Consider the following 27,954-nt stretch of genomic DNA (forward strand, 5'->3'; position numbering starts at 1 on the left):
TTTGCAGTTCCTTCCAGTCATTGGCAGCAGAGAACTGGAAGGAAAGACCACCAAAGGAGGAATTGGCTTTGGGGGTAACCAGTGAGATAGTGAGATATACCTGCTGGAGCGCGTGCTATGAGTAGGTGCTGCTATGGTGACCAGTGAGCTGAGATAAGGCGGTGTTTTATCTAGCATATAAGTATGCATAATGTAATACAATAATAGAAACCCATATTTTTGATATATAAATGTATTTATTTGTCTTTAATAAACAATTACAATAGATTTACAGTGCACCGTGGGAAACGTAGTTCTTATGGCCACATTCCCGAATGAATTAAACGCATACTGAACTTGCTTTGGCCCCTTGGAGATTCCCTTCCTGGGGGTGTTTGATGTAACGTAGGCTACATGGTGACTGTATTCAGCACCTAACCTAACTCAATGAATGATAAATGAGAGCTAGTAAAACAAATAGCTCAAGGATGCACTGGAGTGAGAAGGTAATATTGAACAGTGTACTGTCTTCGGCAGCTGACGCTCGTCAAAGTGCCATTTCTGAGATAACTTCTCATTTGGCGCATACAGAAAAGTAAACACGTTCGAAAATCAAGAAAGGACCAGCTTGTCGTCAACCTCACATCACCAGCTACGTGTCTTGAGGTAAGAATCCTTTCGACGTAGAATCAGAAACAGAAAGCCTGTGACAATATCGATTATGTCCATATATATTCGCGGTATACGGTTGTCTTTGTTTACAATTGTCCCCCGGCTTCCTTGTCTCCCGCTGTCTCTCCCTCGTCATCCCAGTATGGGATTTCTTGCTGCTACATTGTAGGGAAACTGACAAACTCGTGCTGCTTTCTTGTGGAACTTTGTTGCGAGTTGTTTTATTTGGCCGCGGTAGGAACATGATGACAGGTCAACTAGCCATTGCTCTCTAGCTAACCCCTCATGGCTGTGAGCAACATAGGATATGGTTCGACTGTCTGTCTGCCTGCCCTGTATGGCTAGTCAAGCATGCCATAGAGAGGAGTAGAGTAGACTAGCCTGTACTTCATTCCTAAACGCTAAATGGAAATAAAATGTGACATGACCTATGGAAGAAACGTTGTCAAATAAATGACTGTAATGCTTTCCCAATATGTACGCGTCTTGCACTTTAAAACTTCTGTTTAAAGACTGCACTGTCGTAGCCATAATACGTTGTCTACTGAATGCAGCTTTCTGGTTGTGTGCTTGGGAGATGAGTATTAAAACCACTCTTATGTCAAAGCTTGTGTTATACTTCACAGTCAGGACAACTTTCCATGCTGGCAACCTAAATGTAAATCATATTTATGCCATTTGCCTCACTGGGTGGAGACAGATTGTGCTTTCGTTTGTGACTACTGAATGAACTAAATCTCTTGCTGGCACTGACTCTCTCAAATGCACACTCCCTCTGTCACTCTCTCTCTGTCTGTCTCTTGCTCTGTCTCTGTCTGAGACCCAGCTGGTCTGCCTCACAGACAGGTGTCTACAGGAACAGGTGCATTGTAACAAAGGGTTACAGTATTGTGTGTGTGTGTGTGGGGGGATGGGGAAAGATCATGCTGGGTGAGGTGGGGGGGGGTGGAGAAAGATCATGTTGGGTGCGGTGGGGGGTGGAGAAAGATCATGTTGGGTGCGGTGGGTGGGGGGGTGGAGAAGGATCATGCTGGGTGCGGTGGGGGGAGATGGAGAAAGATCATGCTGGGTGCGGTGGGGGGGGGTGGAGGGGAGATGCATGATCTTTCTCCACCCCCCCACCGCACCCAGCATGATCTTTCTCCAGTCAGGAAAACTTTCCATGCTGGCAACCTAATTGTAAATCATATTTATGCCATTTGCCTCACTGGGTGGAGACAGATTGTGCTTTCGTTTGTGACTACTGAATGAACTAAATCTCTTGCTGGCACTGTCTCAAATGCACACTCCCTCTGTCACTCTCTCTCTGTCTGTCTCTTGCTCTGTCTCTGTCTGAGACCCAGCTGGTCTGCCTCACAGACAGGTGTCTACAGGAACAGGTGCATTGTAACAAAGGGTTACAGTAGACATCCCAGTCACGGACCTTGCTCCCAGGCAGACTAAATAACTTTTTTGCCCGCTTTGAGGACAATACAGTGCCACTGACACGGCCTGCAACGGAAACATGCGGTCTCTCCTTCACTGCAGCCGAGGTGAGTAAGACATTTAAACGTGTTAACCCTCGCAAGGCTGCAGGCCCAGACGGCATCCCCAGCCGCGCCCTCAGAGCATGCGCAGACCAGCTGGCCGGTGTGTTTACGGACATATTCAATCAATCCCTATACCAGTCTGCTGTTCCCACATGCTTCAAGAGGGCCACCATTGTTCCTGTTCCCAAGAAAGCTAAGGTAACTGAGCTAAACGACTACCGCCCCGTAGCACTCACTTCCGTCATCATGAAGTGCTTTGAGAGACTAGTCAAGGACCATATCACCTCCACCCTACCTGACACCCTAGACCCACTCCAATTTGCTTACCGCCCAAATAGGTCCACAGACGATGCAATCTCAACCACACTGCACACTGCCCTAACCCACCTGGACAAGAGGAATACCTATGTGAGAATGCTGTTCATCGACTACAGCTCGGCATTCAACACCATAGTACCCTCCAAGCTCGTCATCAAGCTCGAGACCCTGGGTCTCGACCCCGCCCTGTGCAACTGGGTACTGGACTTCCTGACGGGCCGCCCCCAGGTGGTGAGGGTAGGCAACAACATCTCCTCCCCGCTGATCCTCAACACGGGGCCCCACAAGGGTGCGTTCTGAGCCCTCTCCTGTACTCCCTGTTCACCCACGACTGCGTGGCCACGCACGCCTCCAACTCAATCATCAAGTTTGCGGACGACACAACAGTGGTAGGCTTGATTACCAACAACGACGAGACGGCCTACAGGGAGGAGGTGAGGGCCCTCGGAGTGTGGTGTCAGGAAAATAACCTCACACTCAACGTCAACAAAACTAAGGAGATGATTGTGGACTTCAGGAAACAGCAGAGGGAACACCCCCTATCCACATCGATGGAACAGTAGTGGAGAGGGTAGCTAGTTTTAAGTTCCTCGGCATACACATCACAGACAAACTGAATTGGTCCACTCACACTGACAGCGTCGTGAAGAAGGCGCAGCAGCGCCTATTCAACCTCAGGAGGCTGAAGAAATTCGGCTTGTCACCAAAAGCACTCACAAACTTCTACAGATGCACAATCGAGAGCATCCTGGCGGGCTGTATCACCGCCTGGTACGGCAACTGCTCCGCCCTCAACCGTAAGGCTCTTCAGAGGGTAGTGAGGACTGCACAACGCATCACCGGGGGCAAACTACCTGCCCTCCAGGACACCTACACCACCCGTTGTTACAGGAAGGCCATAAAGATCATCAAGGACATCAACCACCCGAACCACTGCCTGTTCACCCCGCTATCATCCAGAAGGCGAGGTCAGTACAGGTGCATCAAAGCTGGGACCGAGAGACTGAAAAACAGCTTCTATCTCAAGGCCATCAGACTGTTAAACAGCCACCACTAACACTGAGTGGCTGCTGCCAACACACTGTCATTGACACTGACCCAACTCCAGCCATTTTAATAATGGGAATTGATGGGAAATGATGTAAATATATCACTAGCCACTTTAAACAATGCTACCTTATATAATGTTACTTACCCTACATTATTCATCTCATATGCATATGTATATACTGTACTCTACATCATCGACTGCATCCTTATGTAACACATGTATCACTAGCCACTTTAACTATGCCACTTTGTTTACTTTGTCTACACACTCATCTCATATGTATATACTGTACTCGATACCATCTACTGTATGCTGCTCTGTACCATCACTCATTCATATATCCTTATGTACATGTTCCTTATCCCCTTACACTGTGTATAAGACAGTAGTTTTGGAATTGTTAGTTAGATTACTTGTTGGTTATCACTGCATTGTCGGAACTAGAAGCACAAGCATTTCGCTACACTCGCATTAACATCTGCTAACCATGTGTATGTGACAAATAAAAATTTGATTTGATGATTTGATTGATTTGAAAGATCATGCTGGGTGCGGTGGGGGGGTGGAGAAAGATCATGCTGGGTGCGGTGGGGGTGAAGAAAGATCATGCTGGGTGCGGTGGGGGGGTGGAGAAAGATCATGCTGGGTGCGGTGGGGGGAGGGGGTGGAGAACGATCATGCTGGGTGCGGTGGGGGGAGGGGGTGGAGAAAGATCATGTTGGGTGCGGTGGGGGAGATGGAGAAAGATCATGCTGGGTGCGGTGGGGGGGGATGGAGAAAGATCATGCTGGGTGCGGTGGGGGGGTGGAGAAAGATCATGCTGGGTGCGGTGGGGGGAGATGGAGAAAGATCATGCTGGGTGCGGTGGGGGAGATGGAGAAAGATCATGCTGGGTGCGGTGGGGGGATTTTTTATTTTTTCTAATCAGTATGCCTGCTCAGCTATGCTGTAGATAAACCGAAGGGTATTCGATTGTTGGCTACATGTCATCTGTTAAGTGTCCAAATGTAATGTTGCAACAGACTTGTAGGCTTACTAATACCAATGCGATGTGTTCTCGGAGTTTATCTTTCTGCCATTGGGGAAGTGTGTTGTGTAAGCTATAGCTTTTGATCGACACAAATGTCAGTATCATGTTTTACATTTTCATACAGTAGGGCTTTTTATTTCACAAGTCGGACCAGTTTGGGTTCTTCTTTCAATACGTGGCAACAGGAAGAGGTCTTCCACAGAGGCCCACACAGACAGAGAGAGATAATTACTGTAAGCATCAGACAATTATGGGCAAGCCGAGTCATCACTCCCTGTTCTATTAAACCAAAAATATAATATTAGGATGAGCAATGTCGGAGTCCAGAGTGTGTATATATATATATATATGTATATATAATATATTTATTTACTTATTTATACCCCAGACTCCAACATTGCTCGTCCAAATATTATATATTGCTTAATTCCATTATTTTACTTTTAGATTACTGAGTATTGCTGTGAATTGATAGATATTGATAGATAAGCATTTCACTACACCCGCAATAACATCTGCTAAATATGTGTATGCGACGAATAAGATTTGATTTGAAACTATGAAGAAGAAAATTATATGTATATATACAATACCAGTCAAAAGTTTGGACACACCTACTCGTTCAAGGGTTTTTATTTATTTTTACTATTTTCTACATTGTAGAATAATAGTGAAGACATCAACACAAATTAAATAACACATATGGAATCATGTAGTAGCCAACAAAAAGTGTTGAACAAATCAAAATATTTTAGATTCTTCAAAGTAGCCACCCTTTGCCTTGACAGCTTTGCACACTCTTTGCATTCTCCCAACCAGCTTCATGAGGTAGTCACCTGGAATGCATTTAAATTAACAGGTGTGCCTTGTTAAAAGTTCATTAGTGGAATTTCTTTCCTTCTTAATGCGTTTGAGCCAATAAGTTGTTTTATTCTTATACACGATTCCATATGTGTTAATACATAGTTTGTCTTCACTATTATTGTACAATGTAGAAAATAGTCTAAATGTAGCAAAACCCTTGAATGAGTAGGTGTGTCCAATCTTTGGACTGGTATGTGATGCATAGACTTTATGGAAAGTATGTGGATCTAATATTTAGTATATCTGTAGAATACATAGAATATACAGCAATATTTGAATAACACATAGTATATACATATGACATGAGTAAAACTGTGTGTAAACATTATTAAAGTGACCAGTGATTCCATGTACATAGGGCGGCAGCCTCTTAAGTTGCAGGGTTGAGTAACCGGGTGGAAGCCGGCTAGTGACAGTGACTAAGTTTAGGGCAGAAGCCAGTTAGTGATGCCTATTTAACAGTCTGACGGCCTTGTGATAGAAGCTGTTTTTCAGTCTTCCTGTCCCAGCTTTGATGCACCTGTACTGACCTCGTCTTCTGGATGATAGCGGAGTGAACATGCCATGGCGGTTGATGTCCTTGATGATCATTTGGCCCTCCTGTGACATCAGGTGCTTTATTTTTTTATTTTTCCTTTATTTAACTAGGCCAGTCAGTTATGAACAAATAATTATTTACAATGACAGCCTATGAACAGTGGGTGAACTGCCTTGTTCAGGGGCAGAACTACAGATTTTCACCTTTTCAGCTCGGGATTCGATGTCCTTCAGGGCAGGCAGTGTGCCTGCGGTGATGCGTTGGGCAGACTGCCAGTCAAGAGTAGCCTAGCCTACTGCAATTTATTTAGAACAATACAAATAGGCTACAGTATTTGTATAGTTTTTATCCGTTTTGATCTCTTGAATGCAGCCCTTCGCGTTCTCTGCCCAACATGCCAATGCGCATGCGCGCTGCTGACTCGCTGTAATCCTCCTTTAGGCAGAGATTGCATCTGCCTCCACTGCATTTATCAGAGAGGGAGAATTAAACCCCATGGGGAAAATATATGCATATAATGTAAAACAGCCCCCGGTGCAAAGACATACTGTGGGCCCAGGATAGAGCATTGCAGTATGGGTAGTCATTTATTTCTGAAGCGACAACGGGGCCGAAGCGAGGATGTCTCATAGAAGTCAACGAGGATCAGCGTCATAAAACACCGGAATTATGAGATGAGCTCACGAGAATGGACCGGGAGGAAGAGAGTGGAATTGGCGTTTAATATCCATTCTGGATGAGACTGTTTAGTTCAAATTTCACGTTTTTAATAGCTTGTTATTTCGGCTCAGTCCCTTCCATCAATACCATTTAGTCAGCTCCTGAGTTAGTCACTGGAAACTGGCAGATTTCTACAGTTGTAGCCTACATGGTTTACTCTGAACTCGCCCGTTTTGCAGCTCTGGCACCGACGGTAATTCGATACATTGTTAAATGTTTCTGCACGCATTTGTAGGCAAAGCTTTTCCACATTGTAGTTCGCGACATTTTAATGAGCAAGAGGCTGTATTGGCATAAACAAAATGTGTCATTATCAATATTGGCGCGGCTCGTCTGATAGTTAGAGGCTACCCGTCCCTATGAGCTATTGTAGAGACTTTAGCTTGAAATAATATAAGTAGTAATCATTTCGCGTGTTGTTGTATTCTTTGGAATAAAACATGCATGTGTATATAATTAGACTTCACGCCTCCGTTGGACTCCTCACCCGGAATGCACCATCGTAGTTCCAACCTGGCATACCGACTCGCTATGACAGGTTGGCACACGTACAGCCCACTGTACCCAGAGATGAACCACCAGACCGGCCGTATCATCAACGGGATCATCAGACTGAAGTGAAGCTCCGAATAGGCTACCCGACATCTCCCGTGTTGTAACAGGGCCGAACCGGCAAAGGACTGCATACCATTAGGGGAAAGTCTGCTAAGAAGGTTGCACTTGTCGAATATGTATTCGAACTTCTCTGTCCGTTGGGATTGGGAGCCGTAGCCTATTCCAATTTCCATTGTGGCCCGTTCGTGTTCTACACTGCGCTCTATGCGCACACACGTTGTCTTTGGGTTGTGTTCAATTTCGAAGTTCATGTTTGTTTTAATGTTCAAGTAGCTTGCTATTCGGGACATTGCCTCAATCAGAGTTGTCAGTTGTGAATAGTGCGACTTTTCAGCCACAAAGAAATGGTGGTTCGAGTGTTCCGCTGTAGCAGCTGTAGGCAAGTGTCAACATTTGAAGGATGAGCCTTGGATATTCATTCAGAGCTTCAGTCAGTGTGGAAGCAGTGCGTGCACACAGAATCACTCACATTCTGAGACTGCTTCTCAGATAAACATTACAGTAAAAAACTACACAAAACGAAATTCGTTTTTTACTTTATTGTATTCAGATATGTGTTGAGTTAAACGCTTATTTAAAGCCATATTAAAAGTAGGAAAGTATTTGAAAATAGCAACAAAAAAATGTAGGTTGTTATCCATGTCATGGTTTGGTTTGAGTTTGACAAACTCATTCTGGCTCAAGTGCTAAGAAAGAAATGCCCCAGACATCACTTCTCAGTTCCTATTCGGTTATGTTTTTTTATTCCTGTTTTGTCAACCACAACAAAAAACAGTCGAGTGCCTGAACTGTGCCATATTATCTCAGAGATGTTGATTGACGGAGGACTACGTCATCTCTGTGTGTGCCTCTTCCACTGCCTGTGTCCATGCGTGACACAGGGTTCAAGCATGCTGGACCAGGTATGAGACTGCACATGCCACGAAGGAACACTGCAGACAACATGGCCCACGTAGTTAGTTAAGAAGGCTACGACAGAGAAAATTAGTACCCACTTCAGAGAAGAGAGGAGTATGTGAGTTATTTTCCCGCAGACTCAGTGCCACATTGGAATCAGTGCTCGGGGCAACCAATTACAGCTTTGATTGAACACTATCCACCTCGATCTGGACTTTGAGACTTTGTCGTTTTCCACTTGTTTTTTTTTTATTACTCCTGATATCCTCGTTATTGCCTTTTCCATTCAATATTCTTGGATATTGCCATCTTCAAGCACATTTGGAGTCACTTAACAGGATGAAATCTGTCCCTTTTTTTAAAAAATAAGGGTTGTTTCAAATCGTGCCAGTTGGAGGTTTGGCAGGACTAAGAACACATGAGCAGGGTTTTCATCGGGCCTAGACCACCTTTTTCTCCTATCCCCACCCTTAAACTGTAATCCTGAGACTGAGACATAAGGCACTGTTACTTCTCTACTCCCTGTCCCACACACTTTGTGGGTTCAAAGGGCGAGAACCCCAGTAGACTGAAAAAGTTGTGTTGCTGTGGTGATGGGGAGTTCTGCCTCCTCTCTCACCGCAGAGACCGAGTCGGACCACGGGTTCCGGAGCACCCCGTACCCGTCGTCGCCTCCTATGGGCTGGCTTAGGAACAGCCACAGTAGCCCGGTGTGGGGCACCACCTTCATTACGCGCCAGCAGCAGCCACCACCACACCCATACAGAGAGCGCAGGTAAGAGCCAACTCTTCAGTCCACTGCACCAGACTGGTCAGGCCTGTTGATGGCCAGCAAGCAGAGAAATGGGCCATGCTCTGCAACACTAGGGGTTGTATTACACAGGGATGGATGCCACTGGGGGCAGTTAGAGCGAGCATAAAGGACAGATGGCTTTGTTGTGCAGATCGCAATATTGTGATGTGTGTTTTATTTGAGTCATATCCTAAGGGTGTTTTGACATTTTTAGTGTGGCAATTCTCAGAGCTCTCAGATCCACTTTAAATCGGACACCTGCCTGCCGCTGCCTTAGACAAGATTTATTGTGGAATATTATTTCATGTTCAAGCCTTTTCAATGAAATCGCTTTATATGCACTGACAATGTTATAGTATCATTAAATCTTACACAATATTATTACATCAAAAGTATCGTTCCAAATTTGATCTTAACATAGTTCCACTTTGATATTTTGATATCCAATATCATATCCAAAATCCATTTGTGCTGGATTTGTCATCTGACAATCCCACCTCTTAGTACCACCTACAGCTCCTATGCGCCGGATTGGATTGGTGTACCAAGTTGATTGCACCCATGGCATGACCTAAGCACGAGCGACCCAGGTACAAACTCTCTCGCTGGGTGGATTGGGGAGCTTGTATCATGGCAAATCCTTTGGAGGGCGACCAGACCAGAAGACTTTTGATTAAATGACATCGTCTTCGCTTGAGAACACGCGATACACTGGGCTCTGTTGTTTGATGTCCGTCAATGTGCTGTCCGCTAACAGAAGGCCGAGTCTAGGTGTGAAATGGGTTCGTATGTCAGTTCTCCGGGAAGGAGAACAGTGGAGCTGCTATCGGCTTCCTCCTCCGGTGTATTGAGGTTATTGCTGAGTCACTACAGGCATCAAGTCCAGTTGTTAGGTATTGAGTTTCAGAAAGTCTATCAAATATCCTTACAATGGATGCCATTGTTTATTCAGCGTGGGCCCCCTCGATCTCTCATCTCTTGCTACTATTGTCTGTGCTTGTCAATACTTTGCAATTGCCCTTCAGTTAATTAACAGTCAAACTTTATAATCCCTTGGAGAGGCCTTGTAGGGTTCCGATTGAACTGTGCATAAGGTAGTTTGTGCCTGCTTGGGCTGAAGGAAGTGCCTGTCTTTATTATTAGTAGGCCTATTTTATACGAGTAATGATAGAAAGTGCTGTCAGTATCGGTTTGCATCTTCATACACTGAACTCCTTTATTGTTTTTGGGAGACCCTCTTCTGCTGTGTTCATGTGCATCCCCATAGCAACAAGCCTCTGTCTCCATCACCAATCAGACTCCAGCCTCAGTCAGCTGAGCTCATAATACACAAATGCATGAATGCACATCTCACCACAAGTACAACCACTGCTTTTGGTAGCGGCGAGGGTCTGCTTACACACACACACACACACACACACACACACACACACACACACACACACACACAACGCACTCACACACAGATCCTCAAATGACACGTCTTTTAGGAGTGATGTGCAATGATGCTTTGAGTGTACTCTCACACACTCTCACCCCACACACATACACACTTCTGCATGAGTCTAACGAGGTTAGGCAAGCCTAGCTGAGCTGTGACAGAGCATGAAATATAGAAACAACAGACTGCTGTGAGCTCAGCTTACGTTTGGTGATTCATGGTGAGGGTTTACTCCCTTAATATAGCCCTAGTGTCTTGTTGCACCACACGGAACTCTTTCTCCGGCTGTTTATCCCAGCCCCTGAAAACTGGCAATATGTCTTGTCCTTGTGTATTTTTTTTTTTTAATTCAGCTTCTTCCAGCAGTGACTCATTGGTCTTGGGAAGGGTCTGTGTAGTGAATCAGTATTTCTTCACATCACAGTTTTAGGCTTGCTCAAGAAAGCAACCAAACATGTAAACTAGCTAGGCCTGTCCTTCATGTCTTAAAGTAATGATGGACTGTTGTTACTCTTAGCCTTATTTGGTATAAATAAGCAATCTTCTGTATACCACCCCTACCTTGTCACAGCACAACTGATTGTCTCAAACACATTAAGAAGGAAATATATTCCACTAATAAACTTTGAACAAGGCACACCTGGTAATTGAAATGCATTCTAGGTGACTATCTCATGAAGCTGTTTCAGAGAATGCTAAGAGTGTGCTAAGCTGTCATCAAAGCAAAAGATGGCTATTTTGAAGAATCTCAAATATATAAAATATATTTTAATTTGTTTAACACTTTTTTGGTTACTACATGATTCCATATGTGTTATTCCATAGTTGTGATGTCTTCACTATTATTCTACATTGCAGAACATAATACAAATAAAGAAAAACCCTTGAATAAGTAGGTGTGTCCAAACCTTTGACTGGTACTGTACATCCCGTAGATATTCCTGTTTGTATCTCTAACACATACAGGTGAGTGTTTTTTTGAAACCAGTCTCTAACAAAACGTAAACATTTACCATTGCCTGTAGCCTATATCAGGTGTGAAGAATGTTTTCCCTCTTTTTGTGATGGTTCCAGGAAATGCTACAGTGTGTTATCTAGGAATAAAGCCTGATGCCAAGCTGATCTTTCAAGGTAGTTTCACATAATCTCAGGGCTAGCCTTTTTTCCCATTATTTTCCCATAAATTCAACTAGGTGGTTATATGCTGTACTGACTTTCTGGCCAATTCCCCCGGCCCCCCCTGAAGTTCCTGTCTGCTGGTCCGTGGTTGTTTCCTATTGCAGGCGTCTGTGTTTGTCCAAGCATGATGGATGTGAGTGTTTACCATGGCTCCCTTCCATTGGCTGTTCTCCCTCTAATTGGATTAAAACTGATCCACATGGATTTGGCTAACATGCGTTGTCTGTGTTTGTGTCTTGACTTATTTCAGTGTATCTTCCCAATTAGGTCTATTGCCTGTGTGATGGGCAGGCCAAATCGGGACACTGGTCTTGAAGTGATCACAATGGATTCAGCACACACGCACAGTTTTGTGATGCATTGTTGTAAGTGGATTGACACACCTGAAGTGTTGGTATGTTTTCATTAACGCCATCTGTATTATGATTTTGGAGTTTCCTCCCTCTTTCCATGGAGATCATAACACACAGTACCAGTCAAAAGTTTGGACACACCTACTCATTCAAGGGTTTTTCTTTATTTTTTAAACTATTTTCTACATTGTAGAATAATAGTGAAGAGATCAAAACTATGAAATAACACATATGGAATCATGTAGTAACCAAAAAAAAGTGTTAAACAATTCAAAATGTATTTTTTTATTTTAGATTCTTCAAAGTAGCCACCCTTGCCTTGATAACATCTTTGCACACTCTTGGCATTGTCTTATCCAGCTTTACCTTGAATGCTTTTCCAACAGTCTTGAAGGAGTTCCCACATGCTGAGCACTTATTAGCTGCTTTTCCTTCACTCTGCGCTCCAACTCATCCCAAACCATCTCAATTGGGTTGAGGTCGGGTGATTTGTGGAGGACAGGTCATCTGATGCAGCTCAATCACTTTCCTTTTTGGTCAAATAGCCCTTACACAGCCTGGAGGTGTGTTGGGTCATTGTCCTGTTAAAAAAACAAATGATAGTCCCACTAAGTGTGCCTTGAATTCTAAATAAATCATATACCGTGTCACCAGCGAAGCGCCACACAGCCTCCACATGCAGAGATCATCCATTCACCTACTCTGCGTCTCACAAAGACACGGCAGTTGGAACAAAAATGTCAAATTTGGACTCCAGACCACGGGACAGATTTCCACAGGTCTAATTTCCGTTGCTCGTGTTTCTTGGCCCAAGCAAGTCTTTTTCTTATTGGTGTCCTTTTAGTAGTGTTTTTTTTGCAGCAATTCAACCATGAAGGCCTGATTCACACAGTCTCCTCTGAACAGTTGATGTTAAGATGTGTCTGCATTTATTTGGGCTGCATTGTCTGCGGCTGCTATCTCCAATGAACTTGTTCTCTGCAGCAGAGGTAACTCTGGGTCTTCCTTTCCTGTGGCGGTCCTCATGAGAGCCAGTTTCATCATAGTGCTTGGATTTTACGTCTGCACTTTAAGAAACTTTCAAAGTTCTTGAAATGTTAAGTATTGACTGACCTAAATGTCTTAAAGTAATGATGGACTGTTGTTTCTCTTTGCTTATTTGACCTAAAAAGATTTGGCATGGGTCTTCAGATCCTCAAAAGGTTCTACAGCTGCAACATCGAGAGCCCTGGTTGCATCACTGCCTGGTACAGCAACTGCTCAGCCTCCGACCGCAAGGCACTACAGAGGGTAGTGTGTACGGCCCAATAATTCAATGGGGCTAAGCTGCCTGCAATCCAGGACCTCTATACTAGGCGGTGTCAGAGGAAGGCCCTAAAAATGGTCAAATACCCCAGCCACCCAAGTCATAGACTGTTCTCTCTGCTAACGCATGGCAAGTGGGACCGGAGTGCAAAGTTTTGGACAAAAAGGCTTCTCAACAGTTTTTACCCCCAAGTCATGACTCCTGACCGGTAATTCAATTTATGCTACTGCTAGTCTCTGTTTATCATATATGCATAGTCACTTTAACCATATCTACATGTACATCATGTAGATATGGTTAAATTACCTCAATCAATCAGCCCGACTAACCGGTGCCTGTATATAGCCTCACTACTGTTATAGCCTTGCTACTGTATATAGCCTCTACTATATATACACTCTCTACTGTATGTAACATCTCTACTATATATACCCTCTCTACTGTATGTAGCCTCTCTACTGTATGTAGCCTCACTACTGTTATTTTTCACTCTCTTTTTAATGTTGTTTTTATTTCTTTACTCACCTATTGTTCACCTAATACCTTTTTTTAACTTAGAAATTACACTGTTGGTTAGAGCCTGTAAGTAAGCATTTCACTGTCAGGTCTACACCTTTTTGTATTCGGCGCACGTGACAAATAAACTTTGATTCGATCTGTTCTTGCCATAATATGGACGTTTACTGTATGTCCCGTAGATAAATGACTGTTTGCTTATCCCTGTTTGTGTTAGAGATACAAACTGCCACCACTCTCAGAATATCCTTCTCCAACTACTCAATTCAACTCAGTCTCCGGTAATGCTAGATAGAAGGTAATGCAGAGTGGAAACTTTTTATGGGGAAATTATTCTAACGGATCATTTCGATAATTGTTTTAATTCAGGCGGGTAATAACTGTGAATAAATCTCTATTTTGCTACTCCCCATTCTGAAGCACCTTCCTGGTTGAAGGACATGCTGTGTCAGCCCTGCCACTGCCTGTGAGGGACGAGTACCCGTCAGATTAGCAGCGCAGCATCACGCGATGCCTGCGCCTCTGCCACCTCTTCTTTCTCCCGAAAGCCAGGGCTTATTGCCACATCCGTCCCTGCATGGCTCTCTGTCTCTGCAACACTTTATCTGCTGAAACCCAGTCGGACAGTTTCCTCTGTTTAAAGATTCAAACGTCTGCAGCTGTCTTCCCCACTGACAGATTCACCCATCAAATATGAGCGCCGGTCATGAAATATTCAGAGGCTACAGCCAGAGGTCAGGCGCTTTTTTTTTTCACACACAATGTTGTGTTTCGAAAAGTCACAGATTCCCGTCCAGCTCGTAAAGCTAGACTCTCATCCGGCAAGAAGCTCAGGCCTTGCTACTCTGCAAGTTGCTGTTCTATCTAGTGTTTGCACTATACCAAGTACCCTAGTTTTAGACTCCTAATTATCCTTGCACCTCTGAAGACCAGCCAGTCAGAAGAACCTAGGTGTTTTATCTCTGAACACTCGAGAGTTGGTTTCTACACCGACTGTTGGATAAGGGGAACCATGGGGTGTTAACAACACTCGTGGAGACTAGAGGTCCGGGCTGCCGATGTGTCCAGCCTGAGACGTGCCATGTACAGTGTACTGTATGTGAAGCCTTTGGAATTACCTGGATTTCTGCATAAATTGGTCATACAATTTGATCTGATTTTCATCTAGGTCACGACAATAGACAAACACAGTCTGTTTAAACTAATAACACACAAACAATTATGTTTTCATGTCTTTGTTGAACACTCCGTGTAAACATTCACAGTGTAGGGTGGAAAAAGTTTGTGAACCCTTTGATTTAATAACAGGTTGACCCTCCTTTGGCAGCAATAAACTCAACCAAACGTTTTCTGTAGTTGCAGATCAGACCTGCACAATGGTCAGGAGGAATTTTGGACAATTCCTCTTTACAAAACTGTTTCAGTTCCACAATATTCTAGGATGTCTGGTGTGACCCGCTCTCGAGGTCATGCCACATCATCTCAAACCGGGTTGAGGTCAGAACTGACTGGTTCACTCCAGAAGGCGTATTTTCTTCTGTTCAAGCCATTCTGTTGTTGATTTACTTCTGTTTTGGGTCGTTTGCAACCCTTTCCAGCTTTATGCAAGTCAACCATTCTTAATCTTAGGTCTTCTGAGATCTCTTTTGTTCGAGGCATGGTTCACATCAGGCAATGCTTCTTGTGAAAAGCAAACTCACATTTTGTGAGTGTTTTTTTTTATGGGGCAGGGCAGCTCTAACCAACATCTCCAATCTCGTCTCATTGATTGGACTCCAGGTTAGCTGACTCCTGACTCGAATGAGCTTTTGGAGAAGTCATTAGCCTAGGGGTTCACATACGTTTTCCAACCTACACTGTGAATGTTTAAAATACATATTCAATACAGACAAATCCAATAACTTGTGTTATTAGTATAATCAGACTGTTTGTCTATTGTTGTGACCGATGTAGATCAGATCAAATGACTAACTTATGCAGAAATCAGGTAAGTCCAAAGGGTTCACATACTTTCTTGCCACTGTAACAATAAAGAGGCTAAATGCAGAGGGTACCGCTACCAAGTCAATGTGCGGGGGGGGGGTACAGGTTGTCGAGGTAATTTGTAAAGTGACTGTGCATAGATACTAAACAGCAAGTAGCAGCAGTGTAAAAAGGGGATGGCATCTATGTAAATAGACCAGGTGGCCATTTGAATAATTGTTCTGCAGTCTTATGGCTTGGGGGTAGAAGCTGTTAAGGAGCCTTTTGGGCCTAGACTTGGTGCTCCAGTATCGCTTGTCGTGCGGTAACAGTCCTCCTTACTCATACAACTAAAGTCCATGTACCATGATCATGTTCACTACAATGTTTGTGTTAAATTCACTCATCAATGGACAGTTGAACAGCAAGACACAGCCAGGTTTCCAGAGGAATTGCCATTGCAACAAGAGCAGACTCAGGCAGGAGATATTTTGGCAGGATGAACATTGTACTTGTGGGTTTATTATTACAGAGTTGTTTGTGTCTCCTCTGTATTACGCCGATAATATATCTTAACAATTTATTAAGTCGGCTACTTTTATTTTTGTTCTATAATTATTATTGTTTCTTACATTTTTTTTCTGAGCTATTTGAAGAGCCATACATGTTCTTTACGTTGGATAAAAGCAGACACAAAGAGCTACAAAGTTGTGTATTATACTTTGCAGTTGAGAAACAACGGGAAAGTCATTCTGCCTTAAAAGTTGATAATAAACTTGTAACCTCACTTTTGAGAAAATGGGCTTTGAACGTGTTGGTACCTACTGGAGAGCTGTTCTTTGTCTACAGCCATTCAGCATTGTTCACGCTCTCTTAAGCCAGCCCCGCCCATCTCTTTAAGGATTCACATGTGAGTCTATGTGCTATCCAGTGAGTAGTGTAGTAAAGATTAAGACTAAAAGTGGTAGCCTACAATAAGGAACAATTCCAGGTAAACAAAGTGTCCAGATATACAGTGGGGCAAAAAATTATTTAGTCAGCCACCAATTGTGCAAGATCTCCCACTTAAAAAGATAAGACGCCTGTAATTTTCATCATCGGTACACTTCAACTATGACAGACAAAATAAAGAAGGGAAAAAATCCAGAAAATCACATTGTAGGATTTTTTAATGAATTTATTTGCAAATTATGGTGGAAAATACGTATTTGGTCACCTACAAACAAGCAAGATTTCTGTCTCTCACTTCTTCTTTAAGAGGCTCCTCTGTCCTCCACTCGTTACCTGTATTAATGGCACCTGTTTGAATTTGTTATCAGTATAAAAGACGACTGTCCATAACATCAAACAGTCACACTCCAAACTTCACTATGGTCAAGACCAAAGAGCTGTCAAAGGACACCAGAAACAATATTGTAGACCTGCACCAGGCTGGGAAGACTGAATATGCAATAGGTAAGCAGCTTGGTTTGAAGAAATCAACTGTGGAAGCAATTATTAGGAAATGGAAGACATACAAGACCACTGATAATCTCCCTCGATCTGGGGCTCCACGCAAGATCTCACCCCGTGGGGTCAAAATGATCACATGAACGGTGAGCAAAAATCCCAGAACCACACGGGGGGACCTAGTGAATGACCTGCAGAGAGCTGGGACCAAAGTAACAAAGCCTACCATCAGTAACACATTACGCCGCCGGGGACTCAAATCCTGCAGTGCCAGGCTTGTCCCCCTGCTTAACCCAGTACATGTCCAGACCCGTCTGAAGTTTGCTAGAGAGCATTTGGATGATCCAGAAGAAGATTGGGAGAATGGCATATGGTCAGATGACACCAAAATATAACTTGTTGGTAAAAACTCAACTCGTCGTGTTTGGAGGACAAAGAATGCTGAGTTGCATCCAAAGAACACCATACCTACTGTGATGCATGGGAGTGGAAACATCATGCTTTGCGGCTGTTTTTCTGCAAAGGGACCAGGACGACTGATCTGTGTAAAGGATGAATGGGGCCATGTATCGTAAGATTTTGAGTGAAAACCTCCTTCCATCAGCAAGGGCATTGAAGATGAAACGTGGCTGGGTCTTTCAGCATGACAATGATCCCAAACACACCACCCGGGCAATGAAGGAGTGGCTTCGTAAGAAGCATTTCAAGGTCCTGGAGTGGCCTAGCCAGTCTCCAGATCTCAACCCCGTAGAAAATCTTTGGAGGGAGTTGAAAGTCTGTGTTGCCCAGCAACAGCCCCAAAACATCACTGCTCTCGAGGAGATCTGCATGGAGGAATGGGCCAAAATACCAGCAACAGTGTGTGAAAACCTTGTGAAGACTTACAGAAAACGTTTGACCTCTGTCATTGCCAACAAAGGGTATATAACAAAGTATCGAGATAAACTTTTGTTATTGACCACATACTTGCAAATTAATTAATTAAAAATCCTACAATGTGATTTTCATTTTGTCTGTCATAGTTGAAGTGTACCTATGCTGAAAATTACAGGCCTCATCTTTTTAAGTGGGAGAACTTGCACAATTGGTGGCTGACTAAATACTTTTTTTCCCCCACTGTAAATATGTTATAAATATTAGATGACACTTACCCAGACTCCCTTGTATAAATTGATGGGTAATGTGAAAGAAACGCTATAACCCCCAGCCACTTCTTGCCAAGTGGATGTGTCTCTACAGAAGGTGCTATAACCCCCAGCCACATCTTGCTAAGTGGATGTGTCTCTACAGAAGGTGTAAATGGTACAGCCAAATGGTTACTTGCATATCAGAAATATTAGAAATAGATACTGTATATTATTTTCTTTATATTGACACTATGTACAATAACAATATCAATAAAGATGTCAGTGATAGATGAGGTTGTTGTGCATACAATCAGGGGTAAAGTGGCTGAGTAGCAGGATAAAATATATATATATATATATATAATATAAAGTAGTAGCAGCAACGTATGGTGTGTGTTAGACCCATTCACCAACAATGATGAGACAGCCTACCGGGAGGAGGTGAGGGAGTCAGGAAAATAACCTCTCACTCAATGTCCGCAAAACAAAAGAGATGATCGTGGAGAAGGTGGAAAGTTTTAAGCTCCTTGATGTGCACATCACTGACAAACTGAAATGGTCCACGACACAGACAGTGTGGTGAAGAAGCCGCAACAGCGCCTCTTCAACCTCAGGAGGCTGAAAAAAATGTGGCTTGTCACCGAAAACACTTTTACAGGTGCACAATCGAGAGCATCCTGATGGGCTGTATCACCACCTGGTACGGCAACTGCACCGCCCACAACTGCAGGTCTCTCCAGAGGGTAGTGAGGTCTGCACAACGCATCACCGGTGGCAAACTACCTGCCCTCCAGGACACCTACAGCACCCGATGTCACAGGAAGGCAAAAAAGATAAGCAAGGACAACAACCACCTGAGCCACTGCCTGTTAATCCCGCTTCCACCCAGAAGGCAAGGTCAGTACAGGTGCATCAAAGCTGGGACAGAGAGATTGAAAAACAGCTTCTATCTCAAGTCCATCAGATTGTTAAACAGCCACCACTAGCACAGAGAGACGGCTGCCTACCTACAGACTTGATATCATTGGCTACTTTAATAAATGGAACACTAGTCACATTAATAATGCTACTTTAAGAATGTTTTACATATCTCGCATTACTCATCTCATATGTATATACTGTATTTTATATTATCTATTGCATCTTGCCTATGTCGCTCTGTCACTGCTCATCCATATATTTTATACTTATACATTCTCATCCCATTCCTTTACTAGATTGTGTGTATCAGGTAGTAGTTGTGGAATTGTCAGATATTGCCTGTTAGATACTGCTGCACTGTTGGATCTAGAAGCAAAGCATTTATGTACACTAGCAATAACATCTGCTAACCATGTGTATGACCAATAAATTGTGATTTGATTTGTTAGGGGAGAGACATTTGAATCAAAGCACTGCAGATAGTGCTGACGACTGGGAACTCTTCCCCCAGTGATGAACTGGTCCGTCCGAACCACGCATGAACAAGATAATCTATATTTGGAGAGCCTGTTTCTGTCCTGCCCTTGACTTTGGTGCAGGGCATGTGATTTCCATAACCTCTTCGTTGCAAAATTCCCTGATCTTCTCAAAAAGATAAGTTTGTCTAGCTCAAATCAAATTTATTTATATAGCCCTTCGTACATCAGCTGATATGTCAAAGTGCTGTCTGTACAGAAACCCAGCCTAAAACCCCAAACAGCAAGCAATGCAGGTGTAGAAGCACGGTGGCTAGGAAAAACTCCCTAGAAAGGCCAAAACCTAGGAAGAAACCTAGAGAGGAACCAGGCTATGTGGGGTGGCCAGTCCTCTTCTGGCTGTGCCGGGTGGACATTTATAACAGAACATGGCCAAAATGTTCAAATGTTCATAAATGACCAGCATGGTCCAATAATAATAAGCCAAAACAGTTGAAACTGGAGCAGCAGCATGGCCAGGTGGACTGGGGACAGCAAGGAGTCATCATGTCAGGTAGTCCTGAGGCATGGTCCTAGGGCTCAGGTCCTCCGATAGAGAGAAAGAAAGAGAGAATTAGAGAGAGCACACTTAAATTCACACAGGACACCGAATAGGACAGGAGAAGTACTCCAGATATAACAAACTGACCCTAGCCCCCCGACACAAACTACTGCAGCATAAATACTGGAGGCTGAGACAGGAGGGGTCAGGAGACACTGTGGCCCCATCCGAGGACACCCCCGGACAGTGCCAAACAGGAAGGATATAACCCCACCCACTTTGCCAAAGCACAGCCCCACACCACTAGAGGGATATCTTCAACCACCAACTTACCATCCTGAGACAAGGCTGAGTATACCCCACAAAGATCTCCGCCATGGCACAACCCAAGGGGGGGGGGGTGTGCCAACCCAGACAGGATGATCACATCAGTGATTCAACCCACTCAGGTGACGCACCCCTCCCAGGGACGGTATGAGCTGTCCAGTCCAGGTGGTGTTTGTCCAGGCAGACCATCTATGGGAGGAAGGATGTCAGCGTTGCGCAGCAGCTGAAACCTGGTCCGGACTGAGTCCCAACGCTCCTTAGCGACAACAACACCAGGCTCCAGAGCATCGAAGCTGTAAAACAGGAAATCATATATTTTTTTTAATTTGAGATCAATAAAATGAAGTGCCAATAATGTTGGAGTTAAATTAAATAATCAAAATGTGTTTGTGTTAGGCACATGAAAGTTCACATGTTTGAGAAGGCATTTCTGCCAAAAAAAACACATTTTGATTTTTTTTTTAAAAGTTTGTTGAAACGGCTCTCCTCTGAAGTAGTGACCCGGGACATATGCCTAATTTCCTGAGACGTGTCCCGTATTTCAGCCACAGACATGGCTGACAGCAAAACACACCTTCTGGAAGAATATTAGTGTGCTGGATGAATACTGGAACACTAAGAAATATTAAGCTTAGCATGCATACCTCACCGGTCAAATTTGTCAACGAGTCTTTTTAGCTTGTTCTTTAACCGGTTAAGACTCTAGGGGCAGTATTTCATTTTTGGATAAAAAGACGTGCCCGTTTTTAGCGCAATATTTTGTCACGAAAAGATGCTCGACTATGCTTGGAATTGATAGTTTTGGAAAGAAGACACTCTGACGTTTCCAGAACTGCAAAGATTTTTACTGTGAGTGCCTTAGAACAAAACCTACAGGCAAAACCAAGATGTTTGAGCGACCAGGAAATCAACAGGATTTCTGATGGCACGTTTTCCATGATCGCCTTATATGGCTGTGAATGCGACAGGAATGAACGGACACTTCCTATCGTTTCCCCAAGGTGTCTGCAGCATTGTGACGTATTTGTAGGCATATCATTGGAAGATTGACCATAAGAGACTACATTTACCAGGGCTCCCGCACGGTGTCTGTGTGGAAATTGGTGCGCAAAAGTCACCTACCAGTATTTTTCCATCCGAATCTGAGAACAATGCAGGCTTCCAGGAATGGCATTTCAATGAAGAGATCTATGACAAAACACCTTGAGGATGGATTCAAACAACGTTTTCCATGTTTCAGTCGATATTATGGAGTTAATTCGGAAAAAAGTTTGACGTGTAGGTGACTGAATTTTCGGTTAGTTTCGGTAGCCAAATGCATAGTAACAAAACGGAACGTTGTGTCCTACACAAGCATCTTTCAGGAAAAACTGGACATCTGCTATGTAACTGAGAGTCTCCTCATTGAAACATCTGAAGTTCTTCAAAGGTAAATTATTTTATTTGATCCCTTTGCTGGTTTTTGTGAATATGTTGCGTGCTAAATGCTAACGCTAAATGCTAAGCTAGCTATCACCACTCTTACACAAATTATTGATTTTCTCTTGTTCTAAAGCATACTTTGAAAATCTGAGACGACAGGATTGTTAAGAAAAGGATAAGCTTGAGGATAGGCATATTTATTTCATTTCATTTGCGATTTTTAGAAATCGCTAACGTTGCGTTATGGTAATGATTGAGGCTATGATTACGCTACCGAATACGGTGTGGGTAGGACTAACAGGTTAATCAATGACACCTTTTTGTGTTTAATGTTCTTTGATAACATTTGATCTATTTTATTGCCGTGCTTGTTTTTTCCTTTTATTGTTTTAAGTGTTTTGCTATTTTAAATGCACTTCAAACAAATTTTGAATTGAGGTTTGATTTGATATTGGATCTTTAAATGATGATTGAATGAATATAGACTCCATTAACTTTGTAGTTTATCATTCTTATTAAAACTTCTTAGGGATCAAATCCCGTTAACGGGATCGATTTGACAACATCCGGTGAAATGGCAGAGCGCCAAATTCAAAATCAATTATTACAAATATTTAACTTTCATACATTCACAAGAGCAATACACCAAATTAAAGCTGAACTTCTTGTTAATCTAGCCACCGTGTCAGATTTCAAAAAGGCTTTACGGCGAAAGCAAACCATGCTATTATCTGAGGATAGCACCCCATCAAACAACCACATACAATCATATTTCATCCTGCCAGGCGCGACACAAAAGTCAGAAATAACGATTTAATTCATGCCTTACCTTTGAAGAACTTGTTCTGTTGGCACTCCAATATGGCCCATAAACATCGCAAATGGTCCTTTTGTTCGATTAATTCCGTCGTTATATCTCCAAAATGTCCACTTATTTGGCTCGTTTGATTAAAGAAAACACCGGTTCCAACTCGCGCAACATGACAACAAAATATCTTATAAATTACCTGTAATCTTGATCCAAATATTTCTAACAACTTTCTTAATACAAATGTAGGTATTTTTACGTAAATAATCAATCAAATTTATGACTGGATAAACTGTGTTCAATACCGGAGGAAAACAAAGAATCAAAACATTAGAGAGCCCTAGGCTGGACCCTCATTCTGGACAGCCGTACTTCTTCATTTCTCTAAAGAAAAACATCAACCAATTTCTAAAGACTGTTGACATCTAGTGGAAGCTATAGGAACTGCAAGCATATTTCTATTAAAACGGCCTTACCATAACAGATTGACCTAAAAAAAAAGGAATCCCTGGATGGAATGTGCTTGGGGTTTCGCCTGCCAAATCAGTTCTGTTATACTCCGACATTATTCAAACAGTTTTAGAAACTTTAGAGTTTTTTCTATTCAAATCTACCATCCGGACGTGAAAATAGCACCCCCAAGCCTAGAGAAGCTTTAAGACATTTTTTGAATGTATGAACTAGATTATAGGCCTACTAAATAGATGTTTGGAGTAGGTTGCCTGCTGAGCCGAACTGAGTGTGATATGGGGATAATAGACACGGTCTTAGGGGCTATTATTATGTGTAAAGATTCATGGCCTTCCAGAGCTGACTGGTCAAGCTGTTTTTATTCAGACTTCTCAATAGTAAGCTTCTACTTCTTGTCATTAAAGATATTCTGATTTACAAGTACAGGCGCGGAAACAGGCCATTTTACGAAGGTGCTGGATTATTTATTCATCTGCATATGGGGCAAAAGCTGATCAGTTTTGCCTGTTTAATATCACCAGAGGTCATGGGTTACGTTCCACTGAAATAAATCCAGCTGTGTGCTCCTAGACAAAGAAAACAAACAGATCTAGGCCTTGATATGCTATTCATTCTCTCATATGACCTGGTGTTCACACACAGCCCTATTTGTTTTGACACTTACCACATTGCCCTCTTTAGAAGAAATGACATTATTATGAAGTGCAGGATACTTCTGTCTTCAGTTACCACACAGTCAGTCTTGTGGTTTTGAGTGTTTTCACGTCTAATGTAGAAAAAAAACTCTGTTGTGAATGTCTTTACTTCTTTTACTCTTAATTAAAGCTTTAGTCTTTATCACTTAGTCAAATTGTCACAAAATCTTAGGTGTCTTATCCCAAAAACTGTGGTTCTTTTCATTCCTCAAACATATCACCAAAGTGTCTCTTACTACTGACCAACGTCTCAATGTCACCAAGCCCTCTGTTATCATGTAACCAATGTTCAGTGTGCCACACCTGAGGTTGTCTACTATCACTGAAGTACTCATTGTCTGAAGCTTCATTCCTCTGATCATACTGTAGTAGAGCGATGTCTGCCATCACTGGTGTTGGCTGTAGAATCAGATGAGTAAAGTAGAGTAAATGTACTTTTATGTCCCCATCTTTCTTTTACTATGCTCTTAGTCACATTGCCTCACTCATCATCTCTTCTCTGATAGACAGGGAGTGGAAGGGAGGGAATGAGGAACGCTGTAAAAAAAAAAGTACAAATGTATACAGTACCAGTTTGGACACACCTACTTGGCATTCTCTCAACCAGCTTCATGAGGAATTAGTCTTGAAAGAGTTCCCACATACAGTGGGGAGAACAAGTATTTGATACACTGCCTATTTTGCAGGTTTTCCTACTTACAAAGCATGTAGAGGTCTGCAATTTTTATCACAGGTACACTTCAACTGTGAGAGACTGAATCTAAAACAAAAATCCAGAAAATCACATTGTATGATTTTTAAGTAATGAATTTGAATTGTATTGCATGACATAAGTATTTGATACATCAGAAAAGCAGAATTTTTATATTTGGTACAGAAACCTTTGTTTGCAATTACAGAGATCATACGTTTCCTGTAGTTCTTGACCAGGTTTGCACACACTGCAGCAGAGATTTTGGCCCACTCCTCCATACAGACCTTCTCCAGATCCTTCAGGTTTAGGGGCTGTCGCTGGGCAATACGGACTTTCAGCTCCCTCCAAAGATGTTCTATTGAGTTCAGGTCTGGAGACTGGCTAGGCCACTCCAGGACCTTGAGATGCTTCTTACGGAACCACTCCTTAGTTGCCCTGGCTGTGTGTTTTTGGGTCATTGTCATGCTGGAAGACCCAGCCACGACCCATCTTCAATGCTCTTACTGAGGGAAGGAGGTTGTTGGCCAAGATCTTGCGATACATGGCCTCATCTGTCCTCCCTCAATAAGGTGCAGTCCTTCTGTCCCCTTTGCAGAAAAGCATCCCCAAAGAATGATGTTTCCACCTCCATGCTTCAAGGTTGGGATGGTGTTCTTGTGGTTGTACTCATCCTCCTTCTTCGTCCAAACACGGCGAGTGGAGTTTAGACCAGAAAGCTCTATTTTTGTTTCATCAGACCACCTTCTCCCATTCCTCCTCTGGATCATCCAGATGATCATTGGCAAACTTCAGACGGGCCTGGACATGCGCTGGCTTGAGCAGGGGGACCTTGCGTGAGCTGCAGGATTTTAATCCATGACGGCGTAGTGTGTTACTAATGGTTTTCTTTGAGACCTGAAGAGAGTCCCAGCTCTCTTCAGGTCATTAACCAGGTCCTAACGTGTAGTTCTGGGTTGATCTCTCACCTTCCTCATGATCATTGATGCCCCACGAGGTGAGATATTGCATGGAGCCCCAGACAGAGGGTGATTGACCCTTCATCTTGAACTTCTTCCATTTTCTAATAATTGCGCCAACAGTTGTTGCCTTCTCACCAAGCTGCTTGCCTATTGTCCTGTAGCCCATCGGCAGTGTATCAAATACTTGTTCTCCCCACTGTATGCTGAGCAATTGTTGGCTGCTTTTTCTTCATTCTGCCGTCCAACTCATCCCAAACCATCTCAATTGGGTTGAGGTCAGGTGATTGTGGAGAACAGGTCATCTGATGCAACACCACAACCTCAAACAGTCACATTCCAAACTCCACTATGGCCAAGACCAAAGAGCTGTCAAAGGACACAAGAAACAAAATTGTGGTGCTGCACCTGGCTGGGAAGACTGAATATGCAATAGGTAAACAGCTTGGTTTGAAGAAATCAACTGTGGGAGCAATTATTAGGAAATGGAAGACATACAAGACCACTGATAATCTCCCTCGATCTGGGGCTCTACGCAAGATCTCACCCCGTGGGGTCAAAATGATCACATGAACGGTGAGCAAAAATCCCAGAACCACATGGGGGGACCTAGTGAATGACCTGCAGAGGGCTGGGACCAAAGTAACAAAGCCTACCATCAGTAATACACTACGCCGCCAGGGACTCAAATCCTGCAGTGCCAGACGTGTCCCCCTACTTAAGCCAGTACATGTCCAGGCCCGTCTGAAGTTTGCTAGAGATCATTTGGATGATCCAGAAGAAGATTGGGAGAATGTCATATGGTCAGATGATACCAAAATATAACTTTTTGGTAAAAACTCAACTCGTCGTGTTTGGAGGACAAAGAATGCTGAGTTGCATCCAAAGAACACCATACCTACTGTGAAGCATGGGGGTGGAAACATCATGTTTTGGGGCTATTTTTCTGCAAAGGGACCAGGACGACTGATCCGTGTAAAGGAAAGAATGAATAGGCCATGTATTGTGAGATTTTGAGTGAAACCTCCTTGCATTACACGGACCTGCCATTAATTAGGGGCGATTTCAAGTTTTCATACCGATTTAAAAAATATATATATATATTTATTGTATTTGTTATATTTTTACACCTTTTATTTTACCTTTATTTAACTAGGCAAGTCAGTTAAGAACACATTCTTACTTTCAATGACGGCTTAGGAACGGTGGGTTAACTGCCTTGTTCAGGGGCAGAAAGACAGATTTTCACCTTGTCAGCTCGGGGGATCCAATCTTGCAACCTTACAGTTAACTAGTCCAACGCAATAACGACCTGCCTCTCTCTCGTTGCCCTCCACAAGGAGACTGCCTGTTACTCAAATGCAGTAAGCCAAGGTAAGTTGCTAGCTAGCATTAAACTTATTTTAGAAAAAACAATCAATCATAAGTTAACTACACATGGTTGATGATATTACTAGATATGATCTAGCATGTCCTGTGTTGCATACAAGTATCTAAGTATCTGACTGAGCGGTGGTAGGCAGAAACAGGCACGTAAACATTCATTCAAACAGCACTTTCGTGCGTTTTGCCAGCAGCTCTTCGTCAAGCATTGCGCCGTTTATGACTTCAAGCCTATCAGCTCCCGAGATGAGGCTGGTGTGACCGAAGTGAAATGGCTAGCTAGTTAGCGCGCGCTAAAAGCGTTTCAGATGTCACTCGCTCTGAGCCTTGGGGTGGATGTTTCCCTTGCTCTGCATGGGTAACGCTTCGATGTGGTGGCTGTTGTCGTTGTGTTGCTGGTTCGAGCCCAGGGAGGTGCGAGGGGAGGGACGGAAGCTATACTGTTACACTGGCAATACTAAAGTGCCTATAAGAACATCTAATAGTCAAAGGTTAATGAAATACAAATGGTATAGAGGGAAATAGTCCTATAATAACTACAACCTAAAACTTCTTACCTGGGAATATTGAAGACTCATGTTAAAAGGAACCACCAGCTTTTATGTGTTCTCATGTTCTGAGCAAGGAACTGAAATGTTCGCTTTCTTACATAGAACATATTGCACATTTATGTTCTTCTCCAACACTTGTTTTTGCATTATTTAAACCAAATTGAACATGTTTCATTATCTACTTGAGGCTAAATTGATATTTTTGATGTATTATATTAAGTTAAAATAAGTGTTCATTAAAAATACATTATATTTTGGTGACTCTTTTTTTGCGATGTGAATATTGGGTTGCGACTGGGAGGACCTGGTTCAATTTGGGTAAAACCAGTTGAGAACCGCTGCATTAGATTTATGATCTACACACTCTCTG

General features: G+C 43.0%; 1 protein-coding gene across 1 annotated transcript in view; it reads left to right on the forward strand.

Annotated features, from left to right (window-relative positions):
• Positions 1-382: 382 nt before the first annotated feature.
• LOC124039228 (calpain-15-like) overlaps positions 383-27,954 on the forward strand; it is a 93,586-nt gene continuing 66,014 nt past the window's right edge. The window contains 1 exon segment of the mRNA XM_046355131.1: positions 383-645. The gene's annotated coding sequence lies outside the window, so the exon portion shown is untranslated.

Source organism: Oncorhynchus gorbuscha, linkage group LG07 (genome assembly GCF_021184085.1).
Source record: "Oncorhynchus gorbuscha isolate QuinsamMale2020 ecotype Even-year linkage group LG07, OgorEven_v1.0, whole genome shotgun sequence".
In the NCBI taxonomy this organism is placed as follows: domain Eukaryota; kingdom Metazoa; phylum Chordata; class Actinopteri; order Salmoniformes; family Salmonidae; genus Oncorhynchus; species Oncorhynchus gorbuscha.